Consider the following 19,752-nt stretch of genomic DNA (forward strand, 5'->3'; position numbering starts at 1 on the left):
CCTTGCTAATTGTGCTAATTGTCTATCATTTCTACATGTTATCTGTTCCATTTGCACCATAGCAGGAGAAATTGATGCACAATCAGTGTAGCTTCATAACCGGACAGGTTGATTTCACATAACTGTAATTGAGTTGGAGTTATATTGTGTTGTTTAAGTGTTCCCTTTATCTTTGAGCAGTGTATATTAACTGAACCTTCCTTAAAATTGATGGCGCTAAGGCTATGTGCCCACATTGCAGAAATGCTGTGGAAATGTCCACAGCATTTCCGCAACTACCTGCCACGGGGAAAACACATGCAAAATTCGCATGCGTTTTCCCGCAAAACACAAGCATTTTGCAAGCGTGTTTAGCTTGCAGAATGCTTGCGCTTTTACAAGTGATTTGAAGCATCGCTTGGAAAAGTGATTGACAGGTTGGTCACACTTGTCAAGCAATAGTAAAAGATAGAATGTTAAAAATAATAATAAAAAAAAATATGGTTAGTCTCACCTTCCGACGACCCCCGATCTCCTCAGCTGTGCTCCAGGTACGTTCTGTTCCCAGGGATGCTTTGCGCCAAGGACTTTTGTGATGTCACGGTCGCGAGACCGCGACGTCATCTCAGGTGATTCACGCAATGCATCCCTGGGAACGGAAGCCGCCGCGTGCGCCGCTGAGAGCCGGAAGGAATCCGGGGCCATCAGAAGGTAAGTATATCCCTATTTTTTTCATTTTAATTCTTTTTTTTTTACAGGAATATTGTACGCAGCAGGGGCACAGCAACTGCAGAATCCCATAGGATTGCATGGGAATGCGTTTTTTAAACGTTTCCGCTGCGACAAAAATGCGGCGGAAACGCATGAAAAACGCAATATGGGCACATAGCCTAATAGAAAAAATTAAGAAACTAAATTAAGAATATTTAAAATGGGCATTACCCCTTCATGACCCAGCCTATTTTGACCTTAATGACCTGGCCAATTTTTGCAATTCTGACCAGTGTCCCTTTATGAGGTAATAACTCAGGAACGCTTCAACGGATCCTAGCGATTCTGAGACTGTTTTTTCGTGACATATTGGGCTTCATGATAGTGGTAAATTTAGGTCAATAATTTCTGCGTTTATTTGTGAAAAGAACGGAAATTTGGCGAAAATTTTGAAAATTTAGCAATTTTCACATTTTGAATTTTTATTCTGTTAAATCAGAGAGTTATGTGACACAAAATAGTTAATAAATAACATTTCCCACATGTCTACTTTACATCAGCACAATTTTGGAAACAAAATTTTTTTTTGCTAGGAAGTTATAAGGGTTAAAACTTGACCAGTGATTTCTCATTTTTACAACAAAATTTACAAAACCATTTTTTTAGGGACCACCTCACATTTGAAGTCAGTTTGAGGGTTCTATATGGCTGAAAATACCCAAAAGTGACACCATTCTAAAAACTACACCCCTCAAGGTGCTCAAAACCACATTCAAGAAGTTTGTTAACCCTTCAGGTGTTTCACAGCAGCAGAAGCAACATGGAAGGAAACAAGGAACATTTACCTTTTTAGTCACAAAAATTATCTTTTAGCAACAATTTTTTTTATTTTCCCAAGGGTAAAAGGAGAAACTGGACCACGAAAGTTGTTGTCCAATTTGTCCTGAGTAAGCTGACACTTCATATATGGGGGTGAACCACTGTTTGGGCGCACGGCAGGGCTCGGAAGGGAAGGAGTGCCATTTGACTTTTTGAATGAAAATTTGGCTCTAATCTTTAGCGGACACCATGTCGCGTTTGGAGAGCCCCCGTGTGCCTAAACATTGGAGCTCCCCCACAAGTGACCCCATTTTGGAAACTAGACCCCCCAAGGAACTTATCTAGAAGCATAGTGAGCACTTTAAACCCCCAGGTGCTTCACAAATTGATCCGTAAAAATTAAAAAGTACTTTTTTTTCACAAAAAAATTATTTCAGCCTCAATTTTTTCATTTTCACATGGGCAACAGGATAAAATGGATCCTAACATTTGTTGGGAAATTTCTCCTGAGTACACCGACACCTCATATGTGGGGGTAAACCACTGTTTGGGCACATGGTAAGGCTCGGAAGGGAAGGAGCGCCATTTGACTTTTTGAATGAAAAATTATCTTCATCGTTAGCGAACACCATGTCGCGTTTGGAGAGCCCCCGTGTGCCTAAACATTGGAGCTCCCCCACAAGTGACCCCATTTTGGAAACTAGACCCCCCAAGGAACTTATCTAGATGCATAGTGAGCACTTTAAACCCTCAGGTGCTTCACAAATTGATTTGTAAAAAAGAAAAAGTGCTTTTTTTCACTAAAAATTTCTTTTAGACTTAATATTTTCATTTTCACATGGGCAACAGGATAAAATGGATCCTAAAATTTGTTGGGAAATTTCTCCTGAGTACGCTGATACCTCATATGTGGGGGTAAACCACTATTTAGGCGCACGGCAAGGCTCAGAAGGGAAGGTGCGCCATTTGACTTTTTGAATGGAAAATTAGCTCCAATCATTAGCGGACACCATGTCGCGTTTGGAGAGCCCCTGTGTGCCTAAACATTGGAGCTCCCCCACAACTGACCCTATTTTGGAAAGTAGACCCCCCAAGGAACTTATCTAGATGCATAGTGAGCACTTTAAACCCCCAGGTGCTTCACAGAAGTTTATAACGCAGAGCCATGAAAATAAACAATAATTTTTCTTTTCTCAAAAATGATTTTTTAGCCCGGAATTTTTTTTTCCCAAGGGTAACAGGAGAAATTGGACCCCAAATGTTGTTGTCCAGTTTGTCCTGAGTACGCTGATACCCCATATGTGGGGGTAAACCACTGTTTGGGCGCATGGCAGGGCTCGGAAGGGAAGGCACGCCATTTGACTTTTTGAATGGAAAATTAGCTCCAATCATTAGTGGACACCATGTCGCGTTTGGAGAGCCCCTGTGTGCCTAAACATTGGAGCTCCCCCACAAGTGACCCCATTTTGGAAACTAGACCTCCCAAGGAACTAATCTAGATGTGTTCTGAGCACTTTGAACCCCAAAGTGCTTCACAGAAGTTTATAACGCAGAGCCATGAAAATAAAAAATAATTTTTCTTTTCTCAAAAATGATTTTTTAGCCCGGAATTTTTTATTTTCCCAAGGGTAACAGGAGAAATTTGACCCCAAAAGTTGTTGTCCAGTTTCTCCTGAGTATGCTGATACTCCATATGTGGGGGTAAACCACTGTTTGAGCACACGTCGGGGTTCAGAAGGGAAGTAGTGAGGTTTTGAAATGCAGACTTTGATGGAATGCTCTGCGGGCGTCACGTTGCGTTTGCAGAGCCCCTGATGTGCCTAAACAGTAGAAACCCCCCACAAGTGACCCCATTTTGGAAACTAGACCCCCAAAGGAACTTATCTAGATGTATGGTGAGCACTTTGAACCCCCAAGTGCTTCACAGAAGTTTATAACGCAGAGCCGTTAAAATAAAAAATAATTTTTCTTTCCTCAAAAATAATATTTTAGCCCACAATTTTTAATTTTTCCAAGGGTAACAGGAGAAATTTTACCCCAAAAGTTGTTGTCCAGTTTCTCCTGAGTACGCTGATACCCCATATGTGGGGGTAAACCACTGTTTGGGCACATGCCGGGACTCGGAAGTGAAGTAGTGACGTTTTGAAATGCAGACTTTGATGGAATGCTCTGCGGGCATCACATTGCGTTTGCAGAGCCCCTGATGTGCCTAAACAGTAGAAACCCCCCACAAGTGACCCCATTTTGGAAACTAGACTCCAACAGAACTTATCTAGATGTGTGGTGAGCACTTTGAACCCCCAAGTGCTTCACAGATGTTTATAACGCAGAGCCGTGAAAATAAAAAATCATTTTTGTTTCCTCAAAAATAATTTTTTAGCCCGCAATTTTTTATTTTCCCAAGGCTTACAGGAGAAATTGGACCCCAAAAGTTGTTGTCCAGTTTCTCCTGAGTACGCTGATACCCCATATGTGGGGGTAAACCACTGTTTGGGCACACGTCGGGGCTCAGAAGGGAGAGAGCACCATTTGACTTTTTCAACGCAAGATTGGCTGGAATCAATGGTGGCGCCATGTCGCGTTTGGAGACCCCCTGATGTGCCTAAACAGTGGAAACCCCTCAATTCTAACTCCAACCCTAACCCCAACACACCCCTAACCCTAATCCCAACCCTATCCGCAACACAACCCTAACCCTAGTCTTAACCCTAATTCCAACCCTAACTCTAATTCTAACCCTAAGGCTATGTGCCCACGTTGCGGATTTGTGTGCACCGTTTTTGAAAAATCTGCAGATAAAACGCACTGCACTTTACCTGCGGATTTACCGCGGATTTCCAGTGTTATTTGTGTGGATTTCACCTGCGGATTCCTATTATGGAGCAGGTGTAAAACGCTGCAGAATCCACACAAAGAATTGACATGCTGCGGAAAATACAACGCAGTGTTTCCGTGCTGTATTTTCCGCACCATGGGCACAGCGGATTTGGTTTTCCATAGGTTTATGTGGTACTGTAAACGTGATGGAAAACTGCTACGAATCCGCAGCGACCAATCCGCTGCGGATCCACAGCCAAATTCGCACCGTGTGCACATAGCCTAATTCTAACCCTAATTCCAACCCTAGCCCTAATTCCAACCCTAATTGTAACCCTAACCCTAATTGCAACCCTAACCCTAATTCTAACCCTAATTCTAACCCTAATTCTAACCCTAACCATAATTCTAGCCCTAGAACTAAGTGCAACCCTAGCCCTAAGTGCAACCCTAACCCTAAGTGCAACCCTAACCCTAAGTGCAACCCTAAGTGCAACCCTAACCCTAAGTGCAACCCTAACCCTAAGTGAAACCCTAAGTGCAACCCTAGCCCTAAGTGCAACCCTAGCCCTAAGTGCAACCCTATCCCTAAGTGCAACTCTATCCGTAAGTGCAACCCTATCCCTAAGTGCAACCCTAACCCGAAGTGCAACCCTAACCCTACCCCTAACCCTACCCCTAACCCTACCCCTAACCCTACCCCTACCCCTAACCCTAACGGAAAAACAAAAATAAATATATTTTCTGTATTTTATTATTGTACCTACCTATGGGGGTGATAAAGGGGGGGTTTATTTACTATTTTTTTTATTTTGATCACTGTGATAGAACCTATCACAGCGATCAAAATGTACAGGGAACGAATCTGCCGGCTGGCAGATTCGGCGGGCGCACTGCGCATGTGCCCGCCATTTTCCAAGATGGAAGACCGAGGACAGCGGGAGTGACACTGGGACTAGGTAAGTATGGGGGGGTGCGATCGGACAGCGGGGGCGGGCGGAGGGGAGGATGGGGGAGAAGCGGAGGGGAGAGGAAGGCGCTTAGGATAGGACGGAGGGGTAGGGAACACTGACTGCGGCTGCAGATCTCTGCCGTCAGTCGTGGGGGGGCTAGATCGGGGTCTCCAGCCATGACCGATGCTATTGCAGCATCGGCTATGGCTGGATTGTAATATTTCACCAGTTTTCATAGGTGAAATATTACAGATTGCTCTGATTGGCTGTTTCACTTTCAACAGCCAATCAGAGCGATCGTAGCCACGGGGGGGCGAAGCCACCCCCCCTGGGCTGAAGTACCACTCCCCCTGTTCCGGTAGGTCGGATGAAATTGGAGTTAACCCTTTCACCCGGCCTGCAGGAACGCAATCATTCTGTGACACAGTATATGCGCAGGGCCGCCATCAGGGCATTACAGCCGTGACTGGCGTATGGGGCCCGGTGGGCAGAGGGGCCCGCATCGGGCCCCGTCTCATCTGCCCATCGGGCCCCTACCGGCAGCCGCAGGCTGAACCGGGCCCTTAGCTGCGGCCGGCGCTGCAGCGCTATTGAAGTGCGGGCCCGAGCCCGCACGTCAATAGTTAACAGCCGCCAGCCAATCTGAGGCTGGCAGCTGACGTCAGCCGCAGCGTGCATGTCGCCGGCGTCTGACGTCATTGTCAGTCGCCGGCGAGTGCACGCTGCAGCTGCGTGCAGAGAGCAGGAGCGCTGGAGGTAAGTAGAACTTTTTTTTTTTTTTTAATTGAGAGCGGCGATCCGGGGGGGGGGGGGGGGGGCAGGAGGGGGCAGAGCGCTGGACACAGGAGGGCAGAACGCTGGACACGGGGGGCAGAACGCTGGACACAGGAGGGGGCAGAGCGCTGGACACAGGAGGGCAGAACGCTGGACACAGGAGGGGGCAGAGCGCTGGACACAGGAGGGGGCAGAGCGCTGGACACAGGAGGGGGCAGAGCGCTGGACACAGGAGGGGGCAGAGCGCTGGACACAGGAGGGGGCAGAGCGCTGGACACAGGAGGGGGCAGAGCGCTGGACACAGGAGGGGGCAGAGCGCTGGACACAGGAGGGGGCAGAGCGCTGGACACAGGAGGGGCAGAGTGCTGGACACAGGAGGGGGCAGAGCGCTGGACACAGGAGGGGGCAGAGCGCTGGACACAGGAGGGGGCAGAGCGCTGGACACAGGAGGGGGCAGAGCGCTGGACACAGGAGGGGGCAGAGCGCTGGACACAGGAGGGGGCAGAGCGCTGGACACAGGAGGGGCAGAGTGCTGGACACAGGAGGGGGCAGAGCGCTGGACACAGGAGGGGGCAGAACGCTGGACACGGGGGGGCAGAACGCTGGACACGGGGGGGCAGAACGCTGGACACGGGGGGGCAGAACACTGGACACGGGGGGGCAGAACGCTGGACACAGGAGGGGGCAGAACGCTAGACACAGGAGGGGGCAGAACGCTGGACACAGGAGGGCAGAGCGCTGGACACAGGAGGCGGCAGAGCTCTGGACACAGGCAGAACGCTGGACACGGGCAGAACGCTGGACACGGGCAGAATGCTGGACACGGGCAGAACGCTGGACACTGGGGCAGAACGATGCACACTGGGGCAGAAAGATGCACACAGGGGCAGAAAGCTGCACACGGGCAGAAAGCTGGACACAGGGGGGCAGAAAGCTGGGCACGGGGGCAGAAACCTGGACACGGGCAGAAAGCTGGGCACAGGGGCAGAAAGCTGGGCACAGGGGCAGAAAGCTGGACACAGGGGCAGAAAGCTGGACACAGGGGCAGAAAGCTGGACACAGGGGGGCAGAAAGGAGAAACAGGGCATGATTGGAGACACGGGGCAGGATGACAGACATGGCGGCATGACTGGAGACACTGGGGCATGACTGGAGACACTGGGGCAGGAATGGAAATAGATGGGGCAGAATTGAGACACAGGGGGCATGATTGCAGAAATGGGGGCCTGATTGGAGACGGGGCAGAATGGTGATACGGGCATGATTGGAGACACTGGAGGCAGGATTGGAGACAGATGGGGCAGGATCATGGGGCAGGATGGATACGATGGAGACAGATGGGGCAGGATGGGGAGATCATATGGGGCAGGATGGATACTCATTAGAACAGGATGGGAGAACATATGGCTGACCCCAGTAATGAGACACACGGGGCCAGGATGGCGAATATTATTACCATAGGGGCTAATTAAGGGATATTATTACTGCAGTGATGTATTTATTTTATTTTTTGAGTACACTGTTTTAAATGGAGGGGCGGTCCTATTACTGTGTAGATTGACACTATGTTGCCTTCTTCATGTGGTGTAATGTAGAAGTTGGGAAAATTAAGTAATGTGTTCTGCAAGTGGAACTCGAGATAACTTATTTCCTGCAGAAACGAGTCCTGGCTGCATGAAGTGATGGTGGTCTGTGCGGGATGAAAGATGAAGGACTTCACCTAGAGACGTCACTGGTGAGTCAGTGTGTTACCTATACATTGACACTATACAATGTATACTATATACAGAGGTCCTGTGTATAATATCACCAGTGATCACTGGATTACCTATAGACTATATACAGAGCTCCTGTGTATAATGTCACTGGTGATCACTGTATTACCTGTACACAGACACTGCATACTAAGTACAGATCTCCTGTGTATAATGGCACTTATGGTGATAGTATTGTGTTTTTTTTTATTATTGATCAGTATTGTAGTATTCAGTCACTATGTGTTGCTAATATGTGGTCTGGTCATGATGTTGTGGTATTTGTTCCTTGTATTTGATATTATTCGATCACTGTGGTGGTAATATGTCATCTGGTCATGGTGTGGCGGTATTTGTGCCTTGTAGATAGTATTATAGGTCACTGTGGTGATAATATGGTGTCTGGTCATGGTGCTGTGGTATTTGTTCCTTGTATGTGGTATTATAGGTCATTTTAAAAATTGAAAAATAAAAATATACCTAAATTGTACTGCATATTTTAACAAATATTTAATAGGTTACAGTAGAGTAGGGCCCGGCCAAAAGTGTCTACCTTGTCATTTTGGTGGCTTAAAAAAAATCTATTGGCCAAAACAAAAGCTGCCGGCTACATGTGTGATCTGGTGATGGGAACTGTCAATGTGTGATAGGTGAGAAGTGGAGATTTTCCAAGAGAGAGCGGTGGGACTGTGGACAGTTTGAGGGGTGGAGCGTGGAGGCGGGGCTGTGGTGGAGCCTGGGCGGAGTCTCAAGGGGGCCCCGGAAATTTTGCCAGTATGGGGCCCCGAAATTTCTAGTGGCAGCCCTGCATATGCGTCACAGGTCGGATTGGCACCGACTTTCATGACGCATACGCTGTGTCACAGGTCGGGAAGGGGTTAACAACATACAGTCCACGTTTCAAAATATACAGTCCCTTGCGAAAGTATTCGGCCCCCTGGAATTTTTCAACCTTTTCCCACATATCATGCTTCAAACAAAGATGTCAAATGTAAATTTTTGGTGAAGAATCAACAACAAGTGGAACACAATTGTGAAGTTGAACGAAATATATTGCTTATTTTAAATTTTTGTGGAAATTCGAAAAGTGGAACGTGCAATATTATTCGGCCCCTTTACTTTCAGTGCAGTAAACTCCCTCCAGAAGTTCATTGTGGATCTCTGAATCATCCAATGTTGTCCTAAATGCCTAATGATGATAATTATAATCCACCTGTGTGTAATCAAGTCTCCGTATAAATGCACCTGCTTTGTGATAGTCTCAGGGTTCTGTTTGAAGCACAGAGAGCATCATGAAGACCAAGGAATACAACAGGCAGGTCCGTGATACTGTTGTGGAGAAGTTTATGATAATGGTAAACTTAGGTTGATATGTTTTACATATATATATAAAAGTTTCACAAATTTTGCAAGGAAATGTACAAAACCTATTTTTTTTGGAATCTATTCAGTTTTGAAGTGACTGGGGGTCCTATATATTGGAAACCCCAAAAGTGATACATTTTAAAAACAGCGCCCCTCAATATGTTCAAAATTGCTTCCAGGTAGTTTATTAACCCTTCAGGTGCTTTTCAGGAATTAATGCAAAATGGCATAACAGGAATGAAGAAATGTATTTTTACCATCTAAATGCTGATAACTTCTGTACAGGCCGCTATAGCTGGCAGATTCTAAGGCCATTATCAGGCCATGAATTGCCATCGCAAACATCAGGACCACACAATCAAGATCTCAGGGTGCCGATGGGGTTAAACAGGAAGCCCCCACACTCTGATAACCATCTAGAACTATCTAGAAGCTGTAGTCATTATTGACAGCATCATTAAAGAGTCAGTACCAACACAGATCATAGCCGGTGCAGCAAGTTGTCAGCTATAGTGTACAGCCGACAGGTGCTGGATTGTCACCCGTTGGGGGCTGCTAGTCTCTTATATTGCAGGTCAGTAAAAAGACGTTATCTGTGGTCACGAAGGGGTTGAAGGAGTTTTCCCACAAACAAAGTACATTTTAATTATTAGATGTTGGAATATTAATAATTTCCACAATTGGATGTTAAAAAATAATGTTCCTGTGCTGAGATAATCTTATTATTGCGCCCCTGGTATATACTGTGTAATGGCTGTGTTATTACAGCACGGGAGCACAGATGATTCTTTTTGCAAGATAAAGCATTTCCCTGCCTGTTTTCAAGCAATGTTTTACCTCAAAGTAAGAATCAGTTGTGCTCCCACACTGTAATGTATTTATACTCTCTTTTGCTTCTATTGACTGGAATGGGTGTTGAAAAAAGCTGAAAAAAAGCACCAAAAACGCAGGTATCAGTTTTTGCTGCATTTTTTGTGCCAAAATCTGATTCTATAGAATAGGACTTTTTTTCAACACTAAACTTTATCAGCATTCACAAGAGACAAATCTAGAAGTCCAAAACTGCCGCAAAAAGACGCTCAAAAAGCAAATAAAAAATTCCAAGAAAAACATGCTTTTTTTTGCAGCTCCTTTCCTGCCAGGAGAACAGGTTTTGCTGCAGAAACACAAACTCTGAAAAAATGCCTAGTGTGAACTTACCCTTAAATAAGTGCATTTTTGTCAAGTTTTTTTGCATGCATTTTTGTTGCAGACTCATACTCATTAGTATGGGTGAAATCTGCAGGAAAAAAAAATTGACACACTGAACATTTAAATCTGCTGCAAATCTGCAATACAAAAATAAGCAACATGTTCTTGATTTCAGGAATCTCATTGACTTTCCTGGCACTAGGAAATCCATAAGTCTTTGTGACAAAACTGCTCAGAAAAAAATGCAACACAAGTACAATGTGTGCCCAGACCCGCATACATTTTTGTTCATATTTAAATGCCATTATAATTACAGATCATCGGGAGTTCAGCTCCTGAGACTCCCCTCAAACCTCAAAACCATCTCCGCAAGGTGCACAGCTCAGGTGACAGGAATGTGCAGGCACAACGTCGGCCCGGCTAAGGCTACTTTCACACTAGCGTTAACTGCAATACGTCGCAAATGCGTCGTTTTGCCGAAAAAACGCATCCTGCAAAAGTTCTTGCAGGATGCGTTTTTTGAGCATTGACTAACATTAGCGACGCATTTATGACGCATTGCTACACGTCGCAACCGTCGTGCGACGGTGGCGCCGTATTGTGGCGGACCGTCTGGACCAAAAAACGTTACATGTAACGTTTTTTGCTCCCGACGGTCCGCTTTTTCCGACCGCACATGCGCGGCCGGAACTCCGCCCCCACCTCCCCGCACTTCCCCGCACCTCACAATGGGGCAGCGGATGCGCTGGAAAAATGCATCCGCTGCCCCCGTTGTGCGGCAGAGACAGCGCTAGCGTCGGGGACCTCGGCCCGACGCACTGCGACGGACCGAGCCCGACGCTAGTGTGAAAGAAGCCTAAGAAAACTGATTGTTGACGGCTCCATTTGTTAGTAAAAATAGTGTGGTCAATTTTAAAGTACTTAAGAATTTTTCATCAGATTGAAACTGATCCAGTTTTTTAGTTTACAGGATCCATTTAAAACGGATGAATACGGGATGTGGGAAACTCAGACTTGTGCATTTTTACACCAATATCTGTATATTTCCAAATAGAAATAACAGTGCTTATGGGGGAAATGAGCAGTGTTTAAGAGTGTTTACCTCCCACCCCCCAATTTGCAACATTAAATGACCACCAATTGGAAATAATTTACCGATTGGCAGTCGTTTATTTGCGTATTTAGACAAACAGGACATGATCAATGATACATACTGAACAATCTGTAATGGGTCGATCAATGAGAATAGGTTGAGAAAGAGCTGCTGAGAATGGTGATCTTTTTTCTAGGCAAAATAATTTCATCTGAAGAATGTGCAAATTGCCTCTTCTGAGAAAAAGAGGACTTAACTCTATAGCGCCACCTGTTGGAAGTAGCGATCCTACAAGTCACAATCAACCCTCTAACGAGTAATTGTGACTTGTAAGATCGCTACTTCCAACAGGTGGCGCTATAGAGTTAAGTCCTCTTTTTCTCAGAAGAGGCAATTTGCATATTTAATTTCCCAGAGGAGCATTGTACGGCAAATAAGCCTCCTTACCTTGACAAGCCAGAGATGGTATGTCACTCTCCATAAGGAGAAACGATACCCCTTAGATCTGAAGAATGAGCATTTTGCTTATTCATAAGGTGATTTGGCAGTCTGTACTTATTGCAAGATCATCTACGAATGCTCACTCACAGAATGCTTTATAAAAGGGGGGTGACTGAGATTTCAAGACTTACGGTAACTGTCAGACACTGAGTTTGTTCGGCCAACCTTTGGTGGTTGGTCCCCTTGACAAAAAGCTATAAACAATGCAAGAAAAGAGTTCTTATTGCCGAAGAAAAGCAGCATATAGGAAAAGCAAACAAATTGCAAACTCTTATTTTCATGCTATCTTTTTCATTGGCTATGTGTCTGGGATCATTGTCTTGCTGAAATGTCCGTCATCGTTGCATCTTCATCATCCTGGCAGATTGCAGCAGATTTTTATCAAGAATGTCTTGGCACATTTGTTCATTCATCCTTCCTTCATCCTTGGGAGTGCCGTATACTGAAAAACCTCCCACACCATGATGTTCCCACCTCCAAACTTCACTGTTGGTATGGTGTTTTTGGGGCCATATTCAATGTCTTTTGGCCTACATGTTATGTATTATGGTATCTACTGAGTTCAATATTGGTCTCGTCTGACCAGACTATATTCTCCCAGTATTTCACATGCTTGTCTAAATGCTGTTGAGCAAATTTTAAATGTGCATGATCATGCTTCTTGCTCAGCAATGAATAGTGAACCTGCGTACAGGCCATGGAAATTAAGTGCCTTTCTTATAGTTTTCTTTGAAACAATTGTACCTGCTGATTCCAGGTCTTTCTGTAGCTCTCCACAGATAGTCCATGGCTCTGTTCTGATAATTCTTCACTCCTTGCAATAAACTTTTGTGGAGAACACCTGGCCGTGGCCGGTTTATGGTGAAATTATATTGTTTCCACATCTGGATTTGAAACAATAAGGTTGTGAAGGTCTTGAGTCAGCTCACTGGTTTACCCATCATGAGAGGTTTCTTGTGTGGCACCTTGGTAATGAGGCAACTTTGTGTAGGCCATCAGTTGAACCAGCTGATATTTTCAGTAAGTGGCAGGATTGCTTTCTAATTACTGATAGATTTCAGCTGTAGTCATAACTTTCCAAGGATATTTGCATATCTTTCTTCATGTATTCAATACTTTTTTCAATGTGTCTTTTCTCATTATAACACATAAGGTAATTTATGGATTTCTGTGGTTTCAATTTTTTATTGTTGAGCATTCCGATACCGCAAGTATCGGGTATCGGCCGATACTTGCAGTATCGGAATTCCGATACCAAGTTCCGATACTTTTGTGGTATCGGGAATCGGTATCGGAACCATATTCATGTGTAAAATAAAGAATTAAAATAAAAAATATGGATATACTCACCTCTCCGGCGGCCCCTGGATCTTACCGATGTAACCGGGAGCCTCCGTTCCTAAGAATGAGCGCGTGAAGGGCCTTCGATTACGTCACGGCTTCTGATTGGTCGCGTGACCGCTCATGTGACCGCTCACTCGACCAATCAGAAGCCGCGACGTCATCGAAGGTCCTTCACGGGCTCATTCTTAGGAATGGAGGCTCCCGGTTACAGCGGTAAGGTCCAGGGGCCGCCGGAGAGGTGAGTATATCCATTTATATCCATATACTCACCTCTCCGGCGGCCCCTGGACCTTACCGCTGTAACCGGGAGCCTCCGTTCCTAAGAATGAGCCCGTGAAGGACCTTCGATGACGTCGCGGCTGACGTCGCAGCTTCTGATTGGTCGGGTGAGCGGTCACATGAGCGGTCACGCGACCAATCAGAAGCCGCGACGTCATCGAAGACCCTTCACGCGCTCATTCTTAGGAACGGAGGCTCCCGGTTACAGCGGTAAGATCCAGGGGCCACCGGAGAGGTGAGTATATCCATATTTTTTATTTTAATTCTTTATTTTACACATGAATATGGATCCCAGGGCCTGAAGGAGAGTTTCCTCTCCTTCAGACCCTGGGAACCATTCCGATACTTTGCGTCCCATTGAAATGCATTGGTTTCGGGTATCTGTATCGGCGATATCCGATATTTTTCGGATATCGGCCGATACTATCCGATACCGATACTTTCAAGTATCGGACGGTATCGCTCAACACTAGTTGTTACCAACATCTGGTGAGAATTTCATGTCAATAGCACATTTAGAAACATATTAAATTAGCAAATTGGTGATATGTTCAATACATAATGTCACCCATTGTATGTATGTTTATATACAGTATATCACATTTCCTGGAGGATTGTTAGAGAGAAATAATAAGTTCCTTTATGATGTACTATAGGATAACACAGCTTCATGCACGGGGCTCTTGATTATCTGTGTCTGCCCCCCCGGTGAGTTAAAAGGCTTGTTAGAATCCTCAGCACAATCTGTTTGTGTCTCCCTCGGCATGATTTCTCACCCTGCTCCTCTATCCCCTCTCCATGCAGTAAAATCAGTTGTGTATCTTGGCACTACAGTAAGCTGGATGTCTGGCTCATCTTGAACATGGATTAAACTGTTTTTACGAGTGTCTCTTCAGTTCATGAGGCAGAGGGAGAGGTGGGTAATAAGTGGAGAAAAAAAGTTAATTTCTTTGATAGGATATATTACGAGATTTGTTATACAGTACGAATTTAAGCCGTATTTGTTAAATAAAGACTGTTCTCATACATATATATATTTATTGTCTTTGCACACTACAGGTGAGATGGTGACAACACGTGGACATAAGCCCTGAAGTAAACCTTCAACTGCATCCTCGGATTAAGATGTCATCTGTCCTGATTGTCTATGCAACGCTTATAATCAGCACAAGTGTTGGTGCTGTGAGTGCAAACCTCACCTTACTTTTACTATTTGCTTCACACTTGAAACTGCGCACAGACAGCTGGGCTTTAATACTTAATCTCAGCTTATGTGACATGCTTTTTGGAATAAGTGTCATCTCCGTTGCAATTTACAGCTGCCTTGGAGGTGGTGCCTTCTTGAATAATAGCATTGCCTGTAAACTTGCAGGATTCATGTTTGTTCTATTGCAGATGGCATCATTAAACTCCCTGGTGTGGGCAACTGTCGACAAGTTTACAGAAATCTGTTTTCCTCTACGATATGCTCAAATAGTCACCAAGAGACGTATTTGGATTATCTTGATTTTTTTATGGATTTACGCCATAGTTTTGGCTGCCCTACCTTTAATGGGTTTTGGAGACTACAGCTTCAACAAAGATGCCTATGTGTGTTTGCCCTCACTCAACTCAACAACCATGGCTTATAGCGTGATGCTACTTAGTGGTGGTGTTCTCACTCCAATATCAGCAATCAGTGTATTTTACTTTGCCATCATTCAGATTGCCAGGAACCAGGCAAAGAGAGGAACCTTTGTTTGCAATGACCAACATTGCTACTATGTGCCCATCAGGTCTTATTTTCGAAATACTCTTATTCTTGTGGTCTCCGCATGTAAGTTTTTAAGCCAAATACTAAAAGAATATACACAGCCTTAAAACAAAGATCAAATGTGAAATTAGTCAAATGACCAAAGGACCTCTTCAACAAAAAGATTACTCTAGGGGTAAAAGCAGCAGCAGACACATGTATGGATTGCATTTTGACTAAGAATGTGGGGTTTGTGGCCAGATGTTCGGAGAGATTCAGTACCATTTTATCTATGGACATGGCAAAAAAAAGGGTTCTATTTTTACAGACTTGTCTAGGAACGTCTAGACAGTTGGCAAGGCCAGTAGTTTAATGGCCTGTTTACACAGCCTGACTGCACTACCATGGGCACAAAATTATCATTACTGCCCCTGTAGATAATTTGTACCTGTATCTTCCCACACATGTTGATCAGATGTATGGGGAGCCCTTGTAGCATTCTAAACCCTATAAGAGCATACAGATTGCCCCTCTCCCCCATTATTTTATATATGCCCCCCTTCCTAGTATATAATATAAGTCTCCCATCCTGGTATATATGTCGCTTATCCTGGGCCCCATTCTGGTATATATGACCCACACACTGGTATATATGTCCCACATCCTGGTGTATATGTCCACCATCCTAGTATGCACTCCCTGACAGAAGTTATGTCGCTTATCCATGTTATGTAAATAAAAGCTTATAACCTGATGTTAAATTCATCCATTGGTAGTATAAATTATTATTTTGAAAACTGAAACCCTCCGAAATGTGCTTTAGGTTAAGAAAATAAATTGGCATCAATGCAGAAATATTGATCAGTTAAAGGACACAGAATTGTCATATTTTGGCAAGACAAACATTTTGTCGCCTGGTCATATAATGCACCCATTGCTAGTTTACATCCTCACCTGTGCTAAGTAAATGATCGGTTGATTAGTGAATGTGTATAAAAAGAAACCCAGCACCCCAGACCTTCACTTGAACTGCAACTTGAGCTTTGACAACATGCCAAAAATCCACCCTGCGACCAAAGCCTGTATTATCAAGAGGCTGAAGATCAGATCCACTGCAGAGGTGGCTGGCACCTTTAATGTGTCTCAGCGTCAAGTACAAAGAATTAAAAAAAGATTTCAAGAGACTGGAGATGTGTTTGACAAGCCCAGGTCCGGCAGACCCCGCAAGACAACTACTCAGGAGGAACGTTTGTTGGTTAGAAAATCCAAAGCAAGCCCCTCTTCCTGCAGCAGAGCTCCAACAGGCCTAGTCACCTCAAGTCCCTGTGTCAACTAGAACAGTTTGTAGGATTCTGTCTCGAAATGGCCCCCATGATCGAATCCGTGCCAAGAAGCCAGCACTAAACAAAAGGCAAATAAACTGTGTGGCATTTGCAAAATCCCACAGCCTGCTAAACAGATGGACGCTGGAAAAGTGTCAGAAGGTGGATCTCTCTGATGAATCTTCAGTAGAATTACACCACAGCCGCCACAAATACTGCAGGAGACCTACTGGAGCCTGTATGGATCCAAAATACACCCAGAAAACAGTTAAATTTGGAGGTGGAAAGATCATGGTCTGGGGTTACATTCAGTATAGGGGTGTGCGAAACATTTGCAAGGTGGAAGGCAAAATCAATAGCCTAAAATATTAAGAAGTATTAGCTACCTCTTATATTCCAAATCTTAAAAGGGGTCAAATTCTGCAGCAGGATGGTGCTCCATCTCATACATCCATCTCTACAACAAAGTTTCTCCAGACAAAAAAGATCAAGGTGCTCAAGGACTGGCCAGCTGTTGTGAACTCTATTTTTGGGCTCCCTCTAGTGGTCACAAGCGGTACTGTGTAGTGTTGTCTTTCTGCAGGTTGCAGCATCAGCTGGTTCGTTATCCTTGGTTGGTTTCCTATTTAGCTCACCTGGATACTCAGTTCCTTGCCTGCTATCAATGTATTCAGTGCTCTTCAGATTCCTTGTGGCTACCTTGCTCCCAGTCTCTCCAAGACAAGCTAAGTTTTTGTTTGATCATTTTTTGATTATCAGCGTTCATTATGTTTTTAGTCCAGCTCGCTAAAATGTGATTTCCTCGCTTGCTGGTTGCTCTAGGGGACTGAGTTTCTCCCCCCCCCCACACACCGTTAGTTGGTGTGGGGGTTCTTGAAATCTCAGAGTGGATATTTTGTAAGGGTTTTTTACTGACCGCATAGATTCCCTTTTCTATTTTCTGCTATCTAGTATTAGTGGGCCTCATTTGCTGAATCTGCTTTCACCCCTGTGTATGTGCCTTCCTCTTACCTCACCGTTATTATTTGTTGGGGGCTTCTATATCTTTGGGGATTATTTCTCTGGAGGCAAGAGAGGTCTTTCTTTCTCTCTAGGGGTAGTTAGTTCCTCAGGCTGGCTCGAGACGTCTAGGATTTTTAGGCACGTTCACCAGCTACTTCTAGTGTGTTTGGATAGGTTCAGATTTGCGGTCAGTCCAGTTTGCCACCTCCCTAGAGCTTGTCCTATGTTTGTTACTTAGCTGGAGTAATTTGTGATCCTCAACCACTAAGGATCATAACAGTATAGCAGGCCAAAAAGTGTTTAATGCATCACAGAAGTGGGATAAAAAGAAGACCTGAGTACATTTTTTTTTCCCTACCGCTTTTCCTTTGCTGCAGTCTGTCTAGCTTCTTTCATCCCCTTGAACTCTGGGTGGTTTTGAGCTCAGCTGCAGACATGAATGTTCAGACTCTGACTTCTAGTGTGGATCATCTTACTGCACGGATGCAAAGGATTTTGTTATTTGTAGCCCTATGTCAGAACCAAAGATACCCATTCCTGAGTTGTTTTCTGGAGATAGATCTAGGTTTCTAAATTTTAAGAATAATTGTAAGTTATTTCTATCTCTGAGACCTCGTTCCTCTGGTGATTCCGCTCAGCAAGTTAAAATTATTATCTCCTTGTTGCGTGGCGACCCTCAAGATTGGGCTTTCTCTCTGGCGCCAGGAGATCCTGCATTGCTTAATGTAGATGCATTTTTTCTGGCTCTTGGACTGCTTTATGAGGAGCCTAATCTTGAGAATCAGGCAGAAAAAGCCTTGCTGGCTATCTCTCAAGGTCAGGATGAAGCAGAGGTGTATTGTCAAAAATTTTGGAAATGGTCGGTGCTTACTCAATGGAATGAGTGTGCCCTGGCTGCAAATTTCAGAGAAGGTCTTTCTGAGGCCGTTAAGAATGTTATGGTGGGGTTTCCCACCCCTACAAGTCTGAGTGATTCTATGGCTTTAGCCATTCAGGTTGATCGGCGTTTGCGGGAGCGCAAATCTGCTCATCCTTTGGCGGTATTTTCTGGACAGGGACCTGAGTCTATGCAATGTGACCGAACTCTGACCAGAATTGAGCGACAAAGTCATAGACGTCAAAATGGGTTGTGCTTTTACTGTGGTGATTCTACTCATGTTATCTCAGCATGCTCTAAACGCTTAAAAAAAATCGCTAAACCTGTCACCATTGGTACTATACAGCCTAAATTTATTTTGTCTGTTACTTTGATTTGTTCTTTGTCGTCCTACCCGGTTATGGCTTTTGTGGATTCGGGTGCTGCCCTGAATCTGATGGATTTGTCGTTTGCCAGGCGCTGTGGTTTTGTCCTGGAGCCTTTGGAATTTCCTATTCCTCTGAGGGGAATTGATGCTACGCCATTGGCTGAGAATATGCCTCAGTATTGGACGCAAATGACCATGTGCATGACTCCCGTACATCAGGAGGTGATTCGCTTTCTCGTTCTGCATAATTTGTATGATGTTGTCGTTTTGGGTCTGCCTTGGCTGCAAGCTCATAATCCAGTTTTAGATTGGAAAGCTATGTCTGTGTCAAGTTGGGGTTGTCAGGGAATTCATGGCGATACTCCGTTGGTGTCTATTGCTTCTTCCACTCCTTCTGAGGTCCCTGAGTTTTTGTCTGACTTCCAGGATGTATTTGATGAGCCCAGGTCCAGTGCCCTGCCCCCTCATAGGGATTGTGACTGTGCTATAAATTTAATTCCTGGTAGTAAATTCCCTAAGGGACGACTTTTTAATTTGTCTATACCAGAGCATGCCGCGATGCGGAGTTATATAAAGGAGTCTTTGGAGAAGGGACATATTCGCCCATCCTCTTTCCCTCTTGGTGCAGGATTTTTTTTTGTGGCCAAGAAGGACGGTTCTTTGAGACCTTGTATAGATTATCGTCTTCTGAATAAAATTACAGTCAAATTTCAATATCCTTTGCCACTATTGTCTGATTTGTTTGCTCGGATTAAGGGTGCCAGTTGGTTCACCAAGATAGATCTCCGTGGTGCGTATAACCTTGTGCGCATTAAGCAGGGAGATGAATGGAAAACAGCATTTAATACGCCCGAAGGCCATTTTGAGTACTT

The 19,752-nt window shown here is 44.7% G+C and overlaps 1 protein-coding gene and 1 long non-coding RNA gene across 3 annotated transcripts in view; one reads left to right on the forward strand and one right to left on the reverse strand.

The window, feature by feature from the left end:
- The window catches only part of LOC143773945 (protein transport protein Sec23A), a 382,144-nt gene that overhangs the window by 68,181 nt on the left and 294,211 nt on the right, over positions 1-19,752 (reverse strand). The window lies entirely within an intron of this gene.
- The window catches only part of LOC143773969 (uncharacterized), a 62,341-nt gene that overhangs the window by 3,771 nt on the left and 38,818 nt on the right, over positions 1-19,752 (forward strand). Inside the window, exon 2 of one of the 2 annotated variants that reach the window (XR_013215440.1) lies at positions 14,640-14,762. This is a non-coding gene — a long non-coding RNA (uncharacterized LOC143773969). The other variant, XR_013215441.1, reaches the window with a different exon arrangement.

Source organism: Ranitomeya variabilis, chromosome 1 (genome assembly GCF_051348905.1).
Source record: "Ranitomeya variabilis isolate aRanVar5 chromosome 1, aRanVar5.hap1, whole genome shotgun sequence".
NCBI classification, from domain to species: Eukaryota; Metazoa; Chordata; class Amphibia; order Anura; family Dendrobatidae; genus Ranitomeya; species Ranitomeya variabilis.